General features: G+C 31.2%; 1 pseudogene; it reads right to left on the bottom strand.

Moving 5' to 3' along the window:
• Nucleotides 1-2,364: 2,364 nt before the first annotated feature.
• The window catches only part of LOC127733663 (uncharacterized), a 33,661-nt pseudogene continuing 17,358 nt past the window's right edge, over nt 2,365-18,667 (bottom strand).

Raw genomic sequence — 18,667 nt, forward strand, 5'->3', positions numbered from 1 at the left:
ACCTAAAGCATTTCCATTTCTTAAAAAGGATCATCATATTAATCGTCCGTATCGTGATAGTTTGCATATTTTGGGTTTTGCTAATGAGAAAAATAACAATGTATCACGCAAATTTGAAAAGGATAGCTGCTGTAATCTTTACAAAATATATTGTGAATAATGTATTCGCAATGGGTTAGGTATACAAATGCTAAATTACATGTACGTATTATTTATAAAAATAACAAAAATATCGAATTATTCAATGTTAAAACGGAACACTGTCAACAAGCAAATGAAACGATGTGTCATATTTTCCCGTCACATAGAAGTGATATGTTAGTTCTGTGTCAGCAATATTGCTGCTGTTTGTTATTTACAACCGTTTTAATAAAAGAATTAGTCCATCTGAACATGTCAATAAAGATCAGAATATCCATCTATATTCAGGTCATTTCGACATAGTTTCTAACCGTCTTGCTTTGTGGTAAATATCTGATATAGAAATAAATGCACACGACGAAAATGGAAAACCATTGAATCTTGCGATACATGATATACGGAAGGAGAAGAGAAACTCATTCGTCAAATGTAAAGGATGTCACCAGGACATGGTTTTGTATGAATGAATAGACATGTAACTATAACCATTAATACGATCTATAAATCTGATCAGGTGGTAAATGTAAAAAGGCATGCTTAAACAGGTCAGATACACTACCTTATATGGATATGCATAAATGTGCATACTAATGATCTCGGCAATATACATGTCTCTTTACCTATCACGCCAAATTTACCTTGGTTATTGACCAATCAACTGAATGTGTCGCATTGCTACTACAAATTATTTGTTCTATGCTCAGATTTACGAATAAATGTTTCTGTCCTAATAAAACAGTGTTTGAAATACCCGAAACATATAGCCACTGATGTTATGAATGAAAAATGAAACTGAATGATATCATGTATTTGTTTACTATAGTCATGGCTTAGTTCCTGTCTGATATTGTTCAGAAAATCTATGAAAACATGATTTTTTTTAACGTATATCAGTTTCATTGATTTTTTATTCTAATTCAAAATTTTTCATTTGTTCTGTTGCTAAGCCTTCAATATTTTTGTCAAGTTGTAGTTTTTTTGTTTTCGTCTTTACAAAGATCATTTTCCTCTGTTTTAGACAAAGGGATTTTAGAAACTTTTAACGAACTATGATATTTGCCGATCTTGATAAAAGCAACTAAGAGTTTCTGCATATTACAGTTCTTTGATAGAAACAATTTGCAAATTTGCCAATTTCCAAAGAGAATTAACATAACTTCAATAGTTCTGAATGATTTTTAAATTAATCAACAAATAAAAAAATATACGGCACTGCAAATTCTTTTCTTATATATTATGCCACTTATGCAAGATGTCTGGAATAAGAGGTTCGATTGTCCAAAATTTAAAGAAAAACCCTCAATGCCCTCAGCGATTATCAGAAAATTTGTCTCTATACCTATGTAAATAGTTGATGAGAATATAATTTCATTCATTCATCCTCATTTTTTGTCTTACTATTGTTGGATTTACAGTCAGAACTGTAGTGGTTCTGACCAATTGAATAGTATACAGAAGGAGAAGAGAAACTAATTCGTCAAATGTAAAGGATGCCACCAGAAAACGATTGTGTATGAATGAAAGGAGATGTGACGGTTACCATTAATACGACAAGTGTGGTCTACAACTCTGTAGATAAATTAAACTGAGATTTATGAAACAACAAACAAATCTATAGATTAACTAATAATAAAAAAATTGGGAGCTACAGATAACCAAACACGTCTAGATATCAATATCCATTATTCAACAAATGGTACCGAGTCTTATGAAGTTGTAAATGTATTAAACAGAGACAACTGTCTGTCTCAAAATACACTTACAAAATTTTAAAAAGTGCACAAAATAAAGCATTGTGTCTTTTGATTTCAACGAGAAAGTGTTTATTTAAGACACTCTATAAACATTAGCTTCTGAACATTATAACAAAGGAGAAAGTTTTAACATATCTATAGATAGCCCAGGCTGTTGGAAAAAGACATCATATAACCGTTAGAAGTATAATAATAACTTGAGGTAGATGTAGGTAGCACTAACTGTTGAAAATTAGATAATATAACCTTTAGAAGTATTTTTATAACTTGAGGTAGCTGTAGGTAGCACTGACTGTTGAAAATGAGATCATAATACCAAATATAAGTAGTATCATAACTTGAGGTAGCTGTAGATAGTACTGTCAGTTAAATGAGATCATATAACCTTAAGAAATAGTGGTATAACTTCAGGTAGCTATGGTAGCACCGACTGCTACCCAATTGGATAATATCCCTTGTAGAAATAATATTATAACTTGAGGAAGCTGTAGGTAGTACCGACTGTTACTGAATTAGATCATGTAACCTTTAGAAATAGAATCATAGCTTGAGATCGCCGTAAGGTGGCACCGACTGTTACCAAATTTGATCATATAACCTTTAGAAGTAATATCATAGCTTGAGATAGCTGTAAAATCACCGATTGTTGACATGACTATTGTACTCTAGCTCATCAGTTATGTATAAGTTGTGAATGAAATTGAAATAGATCCATATTAGACATGTTAAATGCCATAAATATATTAGTTTTCCATTATGAAAATCGCTTTTCATCCATATCTGGCCTTTTACAGATGTTTCTAAATGAGATTTTATTTGTTTTCTACACACAGAAACGATCAATCTGTAATTGATCATAATTTACTATCATTTCTATATTTACATTTTAGTCCAATATAAGAAATATAAACTTCTGCTATTTAAAACCATAATATCATCAGACGAAACTAAGCTTTTTACACATTTTAAAGCATTAGTTATTAATATATCAGAAATATAAACTTTTGTTATTTACATTCAAACTATCACCAGAAAAGACTAGGTTTTTCTCATATTTTAAAGCATTAGTTATTAATACTTTTTATTTATTTGACGAGGTAAAAAAAGATACGATATTGGTTAGCAAAAGTTATTAACGTTCCAGTAATGCCAAAAAAAAAAAAAAAAAATAAGAGCAGAAAAAATCTATATGCCAAAGCCGCGACGCAATAGATTTCAATATTTAAAGTGAGGACAAAACAAATTGCATTGCACATTTAGAATGTGTTCCTGATGGAACTATAAAATACTTAATCTTGTCCCGTCGACCCCCGAAAAAAAAATAAAAAAGATAGAAAAATAGAAAAAGCCACTCATGTAATTTTCTCAAAAAAATTAATTATAAAGTCAAACGTCTGAAAAAAAAACTGTATGTCTGCGTCTTGGAGTTTAAAAACAAAAAAGTGTAAACATACAGAAAAAAAGAAAAAAAAAAACCAACAAACAAATATATGAATGAATGTATATGAATATATAAATAAGATTTAATTGCACGAGTTATGTACTGATTTATTAAAAACTGAAGCAGATGTATTAGATCTGACCGGAAGAGCTGCAACCCTAATTTCAGGACAGTAACGTTATATGAAGGACAGAAAAGTTGTTATCAAACATAATCGTGTGAATTATGCCAGTACTGAAACACAGCCTACTGGGAGGATATGATATTCAGCTGTATACCGACTAATTGGATAATAATTATATCAACTTAATTCCGATTTTACAGTGATTTTATTTGTTTTCGGGATAAACATCTACAAGAGTTACCTTAGGTCTTTAGTTCAGACATACTTTGGGAGCATCAGAGCCATGCAGCACAGAATGTCTTATGCAACATTCTGGGGTTATATCACAGTTACAGATATTTTTGTAATAGCTATAAAAGGCCCCCTTGGTAAGAATAAAATCTATATACGTACAATACTGATCGATTTTTATTTTATGTATTTGATAGTTTTAGCAGTTGTACTTTTTCTATTTTCTACCAAATATTTGTTTGCACCTAAATTCCATCAGACGATAAAAACAAATTCTCCCTTTGCTTGCTCATCCCTTTTTTGGAAAACACTTTTCTAGAATTGAATATATTCACATTTTGGAAAGGTTAAGTTTTTTCCCAAGAAAACTGAAATTCTTAAACAAATAATCTGATATAATAATAAATCGATGTCAGATAAATATATTTGTTCCGAGCAGTGCTATTTTCGTTCGTTTCATAGTTAATCCAAAAACAGAAATGATATAATAAATTGTTTGTGCATTTTTCCTCCGTTGAAAACCATTTTTAATCTATCGTCTGCATGTGTTAGAATACATGTTTAACTCTGTCATCTGAGTTGGAACACATATTTAACTCTGTCATCTGAGTCGGAACACATATCTAACTCTGTCACACTTCCTTAACATATAATGGTACGTTGTAATAGAAATATATTGTAAATAAACGAGAGGTTCAGGCAGTACATATAGTTATTTACTTTATTCATATTTATAGTACTACACTGAATTTATTTGACCCTTCTCAAAATAAATACTCTAAAGAGTGCCACAGTATTTTTACGCTGACACATAAAGCAATAAATATTTATTATATCTCATTGAATACAACAATATGGATTCTAATAATCAAAACACACAGCGAATAGTGTACATCTTAATTACCATTCTATCAATTGAGAACAAAGAAAATGAAATCACCGCACTGAACAAAAACAATTACTGAAAGGACACGAAGTATGTATAATCGCTTGGTCTGTATATTTCAATATACGGAATTAATTATCAGTCACTGTTTAATTTGAAGATGTGTTGTCATTTTACTCTTGACAGAGAAGGTTTTCTGTTGAAAGAAGAATAATATCAATAAAAGCAAAGATATGCATATGACTCAAACTGATTACCAAATGAAGTGGTCATAAACGAACAGAATCCTAGTCATGCGGAACAGATAGTCTGTTTATATATCTCAACTTGTACGATTCACTCGTGTATGTAACAACGTATTTGATTTTAGCGAGAGAAATTTATGTATTACTGAAAAATTATTACACCAGGGTTTTCGATATCATAAACTAGTCAAACATTTACTAAATTTTATCATCGGTATAAGGACATCATTTGTAAATATAACTCAACATGCAGATATCTTATACGTTCGGGTATTTCACATCCAATCTTTTATGGTAATATTCTTTACAAAGCACAAAAATGTCAGTATTAACCTCAAAAGCTAACAAACCTTTAAACAGACTTATATAGAAGGGATATAGTTACGATACTGTTGTCAGGTCATTAAAGATTGCATATTTTGGCTTTAAAATTAATTCACTTATAGGGTCTTTGCATCGGAATTAAACACATTTATTCTAAAACCAGTTGTTGGCATGACACGGGTTATGTTCTTTTCATATATTTTATGACGGTATAATACTAAACCCCTAACAGGAGGGATTGTGCCTGATATTCATATGATGAAGACATAATCTTTTAATCAGTTTAATTGAGGTCTGGAGCTGGCATGTCAGTAACTGCTAGTAGTCTGTTGTTATTTATGTATTATTGTCATTTTGTTTATTTTCTTTTGTTTCCTATTCTGACATCGGACTCGGACTTCTCTTATACTGAGTTTTACTGCACGTACTGTTGTGCGATTGTTTTTTCTACATTGGCTAGAGGTATAGGGGGGAGGGTTGAGATCTCAAAAAACATGTTTAACCCCGCCGCATTTTTGCGCCTGTCCCAAGTCAGGAGCCTCTGGCCTTTGTTAGTCTTGTATCATTTTTAATTTTAGTTTCCTGTGTATAATTTGGAGTTTAGTATGACGTCCATTATCACTGAACTAGTATACATATTTGTTTAGGGGCCAGATGAAAGACGCCTTCGGATGCGGGAGTTTCTCGCTGCATTGAAGACCCATTGGTGGCCTTCGGCTGTTGTCTGCTCTATGGTCGGGTTGTTGTCTCTTTGACACATTTCCAATTTCCATTCTCAATTTCCCCTTCTGCAATTGATATAAGTGATATGCATTTCCAACTGGTAAAGCATAAGTAATAGAGACCTAGGGTCTTTTGATTTGAGGTCCTTGGTCCAAAAAATAGAAAATTAGGTCAAAGTCAAAGGTCAAGGTCATAAACTAAAATTTGATTTTGGCTTATTTTCACTTTTTTAAAAAAATTGTATTAGAAATAGACAAATTATTTGTACTAAATTGTTAGTTGCGACATGTCGTAACACATACATTTTCGTTGAAAGGGTACGCTAACATTAAATAGGGTTTTCTCCCCCCCCTTATATTTAAAAAAGCGTGTATGGTGATATAACTCATTAACCATATATAATTAAGACGTAGGGTCTTTTGATTTGAGGTCCTTGGTTGACGACCTTGAAATTGAGCTTAAGGTCATTGGTAAATTTGACATTCTAGATTTTGACCTTTGCTTTTATCTCATAAGTATACATGATAAAGTCATGGGACTTTTTGCATTATCATTTGAGGTTGGAAAGCCAACCGGTAGTGACTTTGTGTAAACCGGAAGTAGCTATTTTTATATATATTTAATGTAAAAGGACATAGAACCATATATTTTTGGAATCAGTGTCCAGTGAACTTTCAAATTATACCGGAAATATCATTTTTCAAACCGGAAGTCTCAAATTATCTTCCTTATTTAATTTTTTTTTGTATAGAAACAATATATTTTTGGAATAAGCGTACAATAAGCCATCATTTGACGCTTGAAATGACATTTTAAACCGAATTCTAATATTTTTATTTCAAAATAGATCTTTACTGGTGGAAAGACCTTCAATTGTTCTCTAAACAATTGGTTTATGATTATTATTTTTTTCGTCTTCCGCCACTTTCTTTCTGACGGTACTTTTTTATTTCGCAAGATGTCGCTTAGATTTTTTGCATATAATATCGAACAGTTATTGCGACTTTGAAAATGACCCTGTTTAACCGAACACTTTTTATTGTAAGAGTTATCTCCCCAACACTATTTTTCTTGTGTACGCATCTCCTTCGCAACCGTAAAAGATTATGACAAATTTATGTCACCAAATTTGTTCGTTATATCCTCAGGATCTTAAGAATAATTTTGACCGAAGCGGTCCGGAAACTCCATATGAGAGTTATTTCCCCTTCTGTATCTAAAATAAGTAAAATGTAATTGTAATTGGTAAACCATAAGTGATAGGGACCTAGGGTCTTTTGATTTGAGGTCCTTGGTCCAAAAAAAAGAAAATAAGGTCAAGGTCAAAGGTTAAGGTCATTTTTAAATTTGGGATTTTGGCTTATTTTCACCTCTTTTTTTTCCGTTAAAATTTAGCACATTTCATCAACATTCACTAGAGCGTGCACCTTCGCATGCTTTTTTCGGTTTTAGTTCAAATATCCTGTTGTCTCTATCTTATAACGTCTATATCTTATAACGATATAAGATATAGACAACATAGTTTTACTTAGTTGTTAGTTGCGACATGTCGTAACACATACATATCGGTTTAAAGGGTATGCTTAAATCAAATTAGAGTTTTCTCCCCTCTTTTATTTAAAAATATGAATATGGTGATATAACTCATGAACCAAATATAATTAAGACCTAGGGTCTTTTGATTTGAGGTCTATGGTTGATGACCTTGAAATTGAGCTCAAGGTCATAGGTTAAATTGACGTTCTAGATTTTGACCTTTGCTTTTACCTCATATGTATACATGATAAATCCATGGCACTCTTTGCATTAGGTTTCAAGCCATTTAACTTTAGAAAAGCCAATCGGAAGTGACCTTGTGTAAACCGGAAGTAGCTTTTTTTGTACTTAATTAATGTAAAAGTTTATAGAACCAGATATTTTTGGTATCAGTGTCAATTAAACGTTTGAATAATACCGGAAGTAACATTTTTCAAACCGGAAGTAACAAATTATCTCCCTTATTTAAAAATATTGCATAGAAACAATATTTTTTGGGAACCAGTGTACAATAAGCTATCACTAGACGCTGGAAATGACATTTTAAACCGAATTTTACTATTTCATATTAAAATACATGTTTGTTTGTGGAAAGACCTTCAATTGTTCTCTGAACAATTGGTTTTTAATTCTTTTAGCATTTGTCAGTCGTACTACAATGCACAGTATGTCAAAAAAAATTTTTAATATGAAGCACTATATAAACTTCCCTGCTCTGGATATTTTCGATAAATTCTGGGGTTTTTTCACAAGACATCCTTGAAATTTTACAAGCAAAATAAGAAAGACATCAGCCTATTTATAGTATTTTAAAATAATAGCAATTCAAAAACAATATAGGTGTATTACTTATTTTATTTTTTTTTTCTAAGAGAAAATTATACACAATCATAGGTATTTATAACTAAGGTGAAGAAAACGTTCTTCGGTAGCATTTTGGATTTTTATTAAATTTTGGGTACTATGTAATTAGAAATGGTATGCTGCATTAAAATATCGAAAACGATACATATAACACTTTTCTTTGCGCTCATTATGGACATATGTTGTCATTTTTTTCCGTTAAAATTAGCACATTTCATCAACATTCACTAGAGCGTGCACCTTCGCATGCTTATTTCGGTTTTAGTTCAAATATCCTGACTTTTTTTTAGTTTTTCTTAGTTTTGAAGTTCGTCGCAGCTTTCATATTTGGAACTCATAAGCACATCGTCTGTTTTAGTGTGGAGCTTGTTGCTCATTTTTCAGTTTTCTGTCTAGCATTGTTTTGTGTTGACTGTTCATTTTTGTAATTCTTCTTTTGAGCCATGGCATTGTCTGTTTGTCTTCGACTTACCGGTTTTTTTTATTGCTCCCTGATTACTTCTCCATAAATATTCGATTTCGACCATTTGAGACTTTATGTATTTGTCATCCCGTGCTATTCTAGTTTTATCAAAATGTTAACTCATTACTGTAAAATGAAAAGCTGGAAATTGTGAAACTAAAGTTATATCAAATAAAATAAGAATAACACCATTGGAATTTTCAAATGTAAAACATGATTCGTATGTTAAACAATTCTAGCGCGGCAAATGACATCACAGGTTAGGAAAACATAAAATTCGTTATTTAAACGCACGCTTATTTCTAATTAGACGTACATGATCAAGGCTGTTGACGATTGTGCGTCTGATGACAGTTCTTTTTGGTATATAATGAATTGAATGACATCATGATTGTTAATAACATGATACTAAATGTTTTATAGGAATTTTTAAATTTATTACTCTTCAGTGGTGTTCTTGTCCTTAAAACTAATATTGTGTCGATATCGGTATTTCGTCGTATTTGGCATTCCTTCTGAAATTATTTCCTAACTTATCTAGGTCGAAATGATAATAAGCTTGACATCGGATATGGAGACTTGTTTATGGTTGAAGACCGTATGTTTCCTGGTAATGTTGTTCTTGGTTTTTTCAATAAATCTAAATGAGATCTGTGATTTCGTTATGCTTATAACAGACAAGTAAGTGGGTCAAACTAATCCTGAATTTAAATGATATTTGGTTTTTTTTTGTGTTAAGGGTTGCTGTATCGTTGATTTATTGTCTAACCCCTTTTATTCTTCTCTCTTAATTCATTAAAACCATCAGTGATTCAAATTGCATATTGACCGTTGAAAATGTAGACGGCGAAATGCATTACACTAGTTTCAAAAGACGACTTTCACTATAGTCCCTCGATTAATCTTTTAAATTGAATGTGACCTATATCTCAGAGTAACGTTATATTTCTTTTTGCATTATTATCAGACATTTTCGAGAATTTATGACATTGGCATAACAGTCTAGGAGATTTTAAAATAAGACACCACATAAAAAATAAAATAAAAACAATTGCTTATTGCTGCTATCTAAAACATTCGAAAATCACAATTACAATGATACACCAATACAACCCACTTGCATTTGTAATTTTTCAATCGCATAATACATTGTCCCCGGAATGATAAACTATAGGTCAATCGAACTCTAAATTTGTTTTCAGGACACCATATCCATAGTGACAATTGCATCATATAACTTTTAAAGTTATATCATAGCTTAAAGTAGCCGTAGGTAGCATCGGCTATTAAAAAAATGACATAATATATCCGTAAGAAGTACTATCATAGCTCGAGGTATCTGTATGTGGCACCGACTGTTACCAAATTGGATCAAATAACTGTTTATGGTTCTCAATTCTCAATTTTATTATAGTTATATCATTACCTGGGAAGGTGTAGGTAGCACACACATTTAACCAATTGGATCATATAACCGTTAGAAGTATTATCATAGTTTGAAGGTAGCTGTAAATAGCACCAACTGTTACCCAATTGGATCATTCATGTCTTACTTTTAAAAGTTATATAATAGAGTGTAGCTATAGTTAGCACCGCCTGTTGTAAATAAGATCGTATGACCTTTAGAAGTAGTATCATTGCTTGAGATAGCTGTTAAAGTCACAGATTGTTGACGTGAAACAACTATTGTAAGCTTATCAGTTATGTATATGTTTTGAGTCAAATTGAAATAGATCCATAATAGACCTGTTTAATGCCATAAATATATTTCATTTCCATTATCAATATCGCTTTCCATTGTCTGCCCTTTTATTGAAGTTTTTAAATGGGACGTTTTCATTGGTTTTACACACACAGAAACGATCTTTCAGTAAATTATCATCTTTCACTTTCATTCCTAATGTCATATTTTAGTCTAATATCAGAAATATATATTTCTGAATTTGACAGCCATAATTTCACCAAAGAAAAAATAAAAAGTTAACTTCCCGGTAATACTAATAAAATTTAAGAGCAGAAAAACAATCCATATACCAAAGCCGCGGCGCAATAGACTCCAATTACAAAAGTGCGGACTGCAAATTTAAAATAGTTAACATAGAAGTGTGTTGCCGCTAGTAGAAGTGTAAATCCTATATCTGGCCCTGCCGTCCCTTAAAAATATAAAGGAAAAAAAAACTCATGCATGTCTTTCCATTATAGTTCATCTTAATTTCAAACGCTAGAAAAACAAAAAATTTGCATATTTGAGCATTAAAACAAAAAAGGGATTAAACATAGAGAAAAAAACATATAAATGAATGAATGAATGAAAAACAATTGCACCTGCTATATACTGGTTAACATCAGAGACATATATTCGGACGACTTATATTCAATTTGTCAGTTAATCGGTCAAGTAAACACATCAATAACCTTGAGAAAAAATGTGTTTAATCCAGTAATATTTGTCTCTGTTTACTGTTTACATCATTTTAAACCGAAGAAGATGTATCAGATTTGACTGGAAGAGCTGCAACCTTAATTTGAGGACAGTAAAATTATATAATGGACAACAAATTGTTATCAAACTGAATCATGAAAATTATGCCAGGACTGAAGCACTGACTACTTATAGTATATGATAGACAGTTGTATTCCGAATAAGTAATTATTAAACATACAAATTTGATTCCGAATTCACAATGCACTAGAAGTTCCGGAATAAAATCTACAAGCCTTAGGTTTGGGAGGCTATACTCACACATAATTCGGGAGCTTCAGAGTCAAAGCAACAAAAAATGTCTAATACAATGATGCCGGGGTTATATTGCAATTACTAGATATTTCATGAAATACAGTACCGACTCATTTGTATGATTAAAATATATATATACTTAAAATACTTACAGTCGATCGATTTTTATGTTATGCATTTGATAATTTTAGCCGTTGTGCGTTTTCTATTTCCTACCAAATATTTGTTTGCACCCAAATTCCTTCAGATAGAAACAACTGGTCTCTCCATTTGCTCATTCCTGTTTTGGAAAGATATTTTGTAAAATTTAATATATTTATGGAACAGATTTCACAAAAGGTTCAGTTCAACCAAGGGTGTCTTCAAATACTCTCTAAGACAGTGTGTCTTATAGACAGGAAAAACTCCAAGGTAAATTCAAAAAGGGGGAAGTCCATCAAAACTGACAAAATCAAACGTTATCAATCAATCAACAAAACAAGTGAAAAATTACTGTCATATACCTGACTTGGTACAGGCATTTTAATAATAAATGATGGGTCAAACCTGATTTAATAGCAAGGTTAACCTCCCACTTGTATGACAGTTGTTTATAGTTCCGTTATATTGACAAAATAGATATATTTAGTTTCTTTTTCAATAAGATAATTGAAAATTTAGTCCAAATAATCTGATTTAATCACAAAATGTCGTCAGATGAATAGATTTGTCCCGAGCAGTGATATTTTCTTTTATTTATAGTTGATTCAAAAACAGAATGGATATTGTTTATGCATTTTTCCTTTATTGGAACACGTGTTTGATTCTGTCATCTGTGTTTCAACACATTTAACCCAGTCGCACTTCCCTAACATATAATGGTACGTTGTAATTGAAACATGTTGTAAATTAATTGAGAGGTTTAGGCAGTACATATAGTTATTTACTTTATTCATCTTAATAGTACTACACTGAATTTATTTGTCCCTTCTCATAAAAAATACGTCAAAGAGTGCCACAATATTTTTACACTTACACATTAAACAATAAATATTTATTATATCTTATTGAAAACAACAATATAGGTTCTAATAATTAAAACAGACAACGAATAGTGTACATCTTAATTTTCTATTCTATCAATTGAGACAAAGAAAATGAAATCTGCGCACTGAATCAAAAACAATAACTGAGAGTACACGAAGTATGTATAATCGCTTGGTCTGTATATTTAATACATCGAATCAATCAGCAGCATTTTTTTAATTTGACAATGGATCGTCATTTCGCTGGTTTATTCTTGTTGACAGAAGTTGGGTTTTCTATTAGAAAAAGAATAATATCAATAAATGCAAGGATATCATATATGACTCAAACTGATTACCAGTGGAAGTGGTCATAAACGATCATAAACTGCCATTATTTTGAAACTATTATAGAAAGAGAGAAACTTTTAATAGCAAAATTATCTAAAAGGCAAAGATCCACAAATAATTCAATATGGTTAAAAACGTTGGTCAACTTTTAATAGGAGCAATTGCCATTAAATGACAATTTTACCAGTTTTGAATTTTTTACTATTATTTTGTAAACTATAATAAATAGATAGAATTTTTAAAAAGCACAAAATGATCAGAAGGAAAATATTTGCATATAGGTTATAATAGACAGTTGTCTTCTTATAGGAGTTATTGCCCTTATAAGACCATTCTTATCCTTTTCTTGTAATTGGGCAAAATCTATAGAAGAGATCGAAAAACTTTAAACAGAAAAAAAAGCAGCAATACAGGATCAACAAAAAAGAACTGAAGTCCTGAAGTATATTCTAGTTTATCTTGATTAGCTTCTTTGTCTAAATATTACGATAAATCCGGGTATTTTACAATCTCGTCTTAATTTGTTTTTCTAAAATACGTTATATACAGTTTTAGCTCATATCACTTGGGAGACTTTAGTTTGCTAGTTTGCAGATACCAGTTGGTATCGGCTTTCAATTTTGGAACTGCTTTCCCTTTGGACCACATGAGCACACACCCTGTTTCTGAGGGATTCATGTTGCTCATTCCTCAGTATTGTGTAGTGGCCTTAATTGTCTTCATAATGTTTCTTTTTAGAAATGGTATTATCTGCATTTTCTTCGAAAACAGGTTTCTGATTGTCCCTTGGTTATGTTTGTTTCCCTTTTTTATATTATAAACCATAAGTATAGAAATCTCTCAAAGGTTTGCATTATAATGCAAATATAGGAACACACATTTATTAAAAATAAGTTGTTTTGCGCAGAAACGCTGCCGCAGTATTTGGTATTCCCTCAAAATTTATTTCTTACTAACTCATCCAGGTAGAAACGATTTAGACCGTGAAATACAGTATGGAGACTTGCTTATGGTTGAAGACCGTATTTCGCCTGTCAATATCATTCTTGGTTTTTCTCAATCTAATATAAAGAAGATCTGTGATTTCTCTATGCTTAAAACAGACGAGTAAGCGGGTCAAAATAGATCCGAATTTTAATTATATTTGGTTTTCCTGTGTTAAATGTTGCTGTATAGTTGATATATGGCATAATCTCTTTTTATTCATCTCTTTAAATTCATTAAAACAATCAATGATTCGGATTCCATATTCAATGTTTAAAATGTAAAACAGTGAATTATATTAAACTAGTTTTTTTAATCGACGCAGACATCTTAAACAACTGTTAGCCACCATTATAGTATCTCGATTAAACTTCCAAATTGATAGTGACTTACATTTCCAAATACCCTTTTATTTATTCTTGTATTATTATCAGAAATTTGCGAGAATTTATAACAAAATACAAGACATTTGTATTAAATGGTTATTATTAATAAGATACCTCATAAACAATAAATTTAAAACAACTTTGAAATGTTCGAGTATAAATTACAATTATAGACCTATACAATCCAAATGCATTTTAATATCACAGAACAATATCCCTCAAAAGATAAATCGTAGATGAATCGCGCTCTCGAATTTTTTCAGCACATCATATCCATGTTGAAAAGGGTATCCTGACAAAAAGACAGGCGAAAGATACAAAATGGACATTCAAACTCATAAGTCGAAAATAAACTGACAATGCCATGGCAAAAAAGAAAAAGACTAAAAGACAAACCACAGTACACAAAACACAAAACAAAAACTACACACAACATAGATAACTAAAGGCTGAGCAACACGAACCCCACCAAAAAACCAATGGTGATTTCAGGACAATGTGACAGTTGTCATTGTAGCAATCAAGTTGCACTTTGGGATAGTTTTTATATTCTTAATATTACAATTGACCTTACACATTTTGATTTTGATTGTTTGTATCACACACGGCTTCGACAAACTTCATTCTTGTGTACTCATAAATCATAAACGCTGTGGGCTGGCAGAAATACAGCAATATACTAAATGTAATAGTATACTAATGTAAAAGTCTTTGATTTTACCTCGCCGTGGATCGAACTAACGACCCTCATGCACTAATGAAAAACTAACATCTTGACTTAATTCGTAAATACTCTTCGCACAATTTAATTAAAATTAGATCTCTCATTTGCTGTTGTTGACTGTTTTATCGCGCGCCATATCAGCAAACAAGATCATTTTTAGATTAGATTGTAAAATACAGGAAAGGACATGAAAATCGCTGTGTGTTATTTTGCCCCGTTCTAACATAAATACGTTGTTTTAATACTTCTCCAACGCAATGGGCATCACTAATGGAAAATAAACCGATAACCATCCTGGAAAAATAAAAATAAGGAGATGAGTCAAGATTGTCAACGAGAAAACTATCCATAAATATCAAATGACAAAGTTCTGAAAATTTTCAGTTTACCATACCATTGATGATGATTGTACTGTTAAAGTTTGAAAAAAAATGAGTTGTCGTGATGTTTATCTGTGTACGTCATCTGTTATGCCTAGGTCCTTGTGAAAAGATGCATGAATTTCCAAATATTAACTTTTACCACTTCATTCAAAAGCTAATGACGACATATATTTTTAACATATATTTTGATTCACGTTTCTTCTTCTTCCATTAATTGATGATCTTACAACATCAGAACGAGATAATGTTCAGCCTTAATAAATTGTTTTTATCTGTCACATTGTATTTGATTTGAGTGTTCATGTTTGTAAGATTTTAGCTGTTATCAGATTTTCATTTTGCGCCGAATGTTTTTTATGACCTTTCAATGTAGTCGCTACGATTCTTTTCGAAACAATCCTGAGATTGATCTAGGTAAGTAGAGGATATAATTTGATACTTGAAGCTGATGCATGACACTCACAATGAAACTTTAAAATACACCATTCACAAGATTTTTTGAACTTATATTTGTAAAGATTGCAATTTAAACTATTATTTGTGCTGAAATATCCGTGATTGTTTAATTTTAATGGTGTGTCTAGGTAAATTTAAAGGTTAAATGTGTCGTTTTTTAATAAATCAGTGTAAGTGCACTCCACTTCAAAAATAAATCGACGATAGGATTGAACAACGGTGTAGCATTTGGTTCAGGATATGCATACTCTTCTGGTATAAATTATATCACTCTCTGCTTTGATGGAAGTATTGTATGCCCAAATTTTGATTTTAAGTTTTGTCTGTTGTTTACAATAGGGCATTTCGTTATATTTGATTTGAATCTTCATTCTATTTTGGTTGTGGCTGTCATTTATTGTCCAATGTTTTAAGATATTTTGAATTTCCTTGTAATACAACGATGCCAAAATAATGAAATCTATGTTGTTTGATTGGTGTTGACCTATAGTCATATATAGAGTTTGTTTGTAGTTATTTACTTTATATGCAGCTGTTGTTTTAGGCGGGAACCAATTATACAATAGATACATTACATTGGCTTTGAAAAGTTTGTGATCCAGAGGAAAGTCGGTAACAGTTAGACTGCAACTAGGAGACGATGGTATATTGGACGGAGTTAAATTTCCATACAAGGTTTGGGTTTTGTTAATAGCAATGGAGCTTGCAAATAAAAAAAATGTTGTTTTAATTATTACAAAGAATATTGCGAATGATATATTCGAAACTATTACACAAATGTTATGCTGCATGTTGAAATTTTTATAAACATTACAAACTATTCTGAGTTAAAATGGAACGCTGCCTATACGCAATATAAAACGACTTGTCATATTATTCCGTCGTTAAGAAGTTATATGTTAGTCCTGTGTCCGGGATGTTAATCCTGTTTGTTATTTACAACCGTATTCATTCAAAAAATTGGTCCATCACGAGTTGGTTGACCGTTAGATCTATGTTAGACGTGTTAAATGCCATACATATATTAAATTTCCATTATCAATATCGCTTTTCATCCACATCTGCCCTTTTATCGAAATTTCTAAATGAGACATTTTTATTTGTCAGTACTACACTGAGTTTATTTGTCCCTTCTCGTAATGAATACACCAAAGAATGTCACAACATTTTTACTCTGACACATTAAGTAATAAATATTTATTCTATCCTATTGAACTTAGCAATATACTAGGTTCGAATTACCAAAACATACTTCTTCATTACTTTTCTATCAATAAATCCAAAGAAATGAAAATGACCACACTGAACTCCAAAACATTACTGAAAGTGCACGAGGTGTGTACAATCCCATGGTATGTATATTTCAATGCACAGAACCAATCAGCAGCAATTCTTTAATTTGAAGATGAAACGTCATTTTACTTTTTCATTCCTGTTAACAGAACTTTTTTTATATTGAAAAAAGAACAATATCAATAAAAGCAAAGATATCTAAGTGCATATGACTCAAACTGATAACCAAAGAAATTGGTCAGAAACGAACAGAATCCTAGTCATATGATGTAGATAGACTTATAATATGAAAACATAAGGAAACTAAACGTATTCCAAGTCTAAAAAGGCTATGAATAAATATTTTGACCAAAGCATTACTTTTCATTAGGCTATGTTTAACAATGTGATAATCATTTAGCCAGAAGGGGGATTAAGAATTATGGGCAGAACAAAGACTGTGTAATGACCAATGGAAATTTCATCACCAATAGTTTAATTGTAACACAGATGTTAGCGAATTTTTCGTTTGAGGTTGGGATGTTTAAAACAGTTTTATCCATTCATTTTATTTTGAAATTCCCATACGATAGGCTTGACAGAATCTTTTTTAAAGCGATGTTTTCCAGGAGAAGTCTGGTTTTGTTTACTATTCGATTTTGGAAATCGTTGAGACAGGCATATTTGAAGCTAAATAGACTTCGTGTAAATGTGAAGGAGTGTAAGACAAATTATTCATTTGAACTTTGAATCACATAGTTCAACCTATAAACTCAAATATCATCACAACAGAAAAGATTACGTACAGTAATTCAATTTTTTTATTATATGAAATGCTATAAGAATGTCCCTGTTCTGGGTATTTTCGATAAATCTTGTTCTTTTCACAATTCATCCTTGAGGTGTAAAAAGCAAATACAAGAAAGTTATCAACCTATCTATAACTTTAAAAAAATAACTAAGAACTCAAGATGATCAATTAATTAAAGTTGTATTATTCATTCATTTGTTTTTCTAAAGAAAATGTGATAACAGTTTTTATTTCAAGTCTCTTGGGAGGCTTTAGTTTTCTTTAGTTTTGTAAGTTTGCAGATACAAGTTGATATCAGCTTTCAGTTTATGAACTGCTTTTCCTTTAGACCACATAAGCACACACCCTGTTTTTTGGAATTCTTCAGTTGTGTAGTGTTTTGTGGCCTTAATTGTCTTTACGTAATTTTTCTTTATAGACATGGTATTGTCAGTATTTTCTTCAACTTCAAGGTTTTTGATTGTCCCGATGTCGTCTTCTCCCATTTTTCAATTATTGACCATAAGTAATGGAATCCGGCCATATGAGACTTAATACATTTTCATCCAATAAACGTGCTATTTCAGTCTTTATCAAAACATTAACTCATAACAGTAAAATGAAAAACCGGAAATTACGAAACTAAAGCTATATCACATGATTTAAAGATAACACCATGCAAATTTTCAAATCTAAAACACCATTCATGTGTTCAAAACTTTTAGTGCGGCAAATAACATCACAGGTTATGGAAACCTAAAATTCGTTATTTAAACTCAAACTTTTTTCTAATTTGTCGTCAAGGATCAATCCTGTATCTATGTAGGGTTGACGATCATGCATCTAAT

The sequence above is a fragment of the Mytilus californianus genome, unplaced genomic scaffold, assembly GCF_021869535.1.
Source record: "Mytilus californianus isolate M0D057914Y unplaced genomic scaffold, xbMytCali1.0.p SCAF_3, whole genome shotgun sequence".
NCBI lineage: Eukaryota > Metazoa > Mollusca > Bivalvia > Mytilida > Mytilidae > Mytilus > Mytilus californianus.